Here is a 2,070-nt window from a genome sequence, read left to right as displayed (position 1 = left end):
AAACAGTGTGGCGGTTCCTCAAGGATCTAGAACTAGAAATACCATTTGACCATGCCATCCCATTAAGGGATGTATACCCAAACGACTATAAATCATGCTGCTATGAAGACACATGCACAAGTATGTTTATTGTGGCACTATTCACAATAGCAAAGACTTGGAACCAACCCAAATGTCCATCCATGACAGACTGGATTAAGAAAATGTGGCACATAGACGGAGGAGTTCCGGGGGCCAGGCGGACGCCGCGAGTCTGGTATCCTGAGCTTCGTGAGTTGAGCGCTGCTGCTTCCGCAGTGGAGTCACCACATCGCTCCCATGATCGTGGTGTTCTACTTCACCAGGAGCAGCGTTAATTCATCTGCCTACACTATTTACATGGGAAAAGATAAATATGAAAATGAAGATCTGATCAAGCATGGCTGGCCTGAAGATATCTGGTTTCATGTGGACAAACTCTCTTCAGCTCATGTATACCTTCGATTACATAAGGGAGAGAATGTAGAAGACATTCCAAAGGAAGTGCTGATGGACTGTGCCCACCTTGTGAAGGCCAATGGCCTTGAAGGCTGCAAGATGAACAACGTTAATGTGGTATATACTCTGTGATCTAACCTGAAGAAAACAGCTGACATGGATGTGGGGCAGATAGGCTTTCACAGGCAGAAGGATGTAAAAATTGTGACAGTGGAGAAGAAAGTAAACGAGATCGTGAGCCGATTAGAAAAGACTAAAGTGGAGCGGTTCCCAGACCTAGCAGCAGAGAAAGAATGCAGAGATCGTGAAGAGAGGAATGAGAAAAAAACCCAAATTCAGGAAATGAAAAGGAGAGAAAAAGAAGAAATTAAGAAGAAAAGGGAAATGGATGAACTTAGGAGCTATTCATCACTAATGAAAGTTGAAAATATGTCTTCAAATCAGGATGGCAATGATTCAGATGCATCATGTAAAAGGAGGAAAGGACCTTTGAAAGATGTGAATGTAGAGACAATTGCAGACCTTTTGGTTTCATCCGTGTTCTGAAGTATAAAATACAACCAAAATTCTACCTTCATCCTACCCAGAAATTATAGATTTTCAAGTTTTAAAAAAATTGTACCTTTTTTGCTGACAGAAAAGCATCAGATATGTATAAAATAGTTGAACTTGACAGCATACAACCTAACGTGAAAATGTTTTTGCCAGAACATGTCTTGGTACCTTGTGAAAGCAGGCTGCCCTTGTTCTTGAGATAGACTTTAAAATGAACCAACTCTGAAAAGTACTTCTGTTGCTCTGATCTATCCCTGAAAACAGATGTCTTGAAACACTTTTCATATTCTTAAAACAATCTTCACTTCTGTTAAGAAGAACATGTTGGTGGGTAATTATGCAAATGTTTTCCTGTCCCTGATCTCCCGATTAGAAAAAAGGGCGTATGGGTTTTGAAAAAGAGATTTTTCAGAAGATTGTAAGCTTCAATATTCATGTTCCATCATGTCATCTGGGTGTGTTAGTATAGTGACCCTCAACGCACTCTATCTCAGCTTTTATGTCCTTGCTTCCTCTGAGCAGGAGCCTCCATCTTAGTATCATCATATTTAAAGAAATTGATGGTGTTCATCAATGTGGGGCCTGTGGCAGTTGTTGCCTGAGCACCAAGTAACCCAAGCCACCTGTGTGACAACTTCTGGGCCCAGGAGTAATTTCTCAGCATTGAGGGTAAAATAGGATGGAGTGCTCTGTTGATCATTTGGGAGATGTAGGCTACCTGATTTGTGCCTTGGGATGCAGCGTGAAGCAGAAGTCCATTTTGCAATCATGAGTTTAGAAAGAACTAAGCATTTTACAAGCCAGCCAAGTAATTATTTTCTTTACCTTGAAATCATATTTGAGTTGTAACCCCAGAGTTAATTTCTCATTAGATTCAGTAACTTACTATGTAACATTACTTCTCACGTGAACCACTTACTGTCTGATGTGATTCTGAGCAGAAGATATCTTTTGATTGCAGTATGTAAGGCAACCCCTGTAGAAGGAGACAAAACAAGGAGAAAGAGAACAAAGCCTGCCAGACCAGAGGCGAAGAGA

General features: G+C 40.9%; 1 pseudogene across 1 annotated transcript; it reads left to right on the top strand.

The window, feature by feature from the left end:
• Positions 1-222: 222 nt before the first annotated feature.
• Positions 223-1,023, top strand: LOC105550283 (annotated as a pseudogene). Its single transcript, XR_001007682.1, has one exon. The product of XR_001007682.1 is annotated as a coiled-coil domain-containing protein 25 pseudogene (transcript).
• Positions 1,024-2,070: the final 1,047 nt, after the last annotated feature.

This window comes from Mandrillus leucophaeus, unplaced genomic scaffold (assembly GCF_000951045.1).
Source record: "Mandrillus leucophaeus isolate KB7577 unplaced genomic scaffold, Mleu.le_1.0 Scaffold1121, whole genome shotgun sequence".
Lineage (NCBI taxonomy): Eukaryota > Metazoa > Chordata > Mammalia > Primates > Cercopithecidae > Mandrillus > Mandrillus leucophaeus.
Note: the sequence above shows the minus strand (reverse complement) of the source record. Positions and strands in the feature narration are given on the sequence as shown.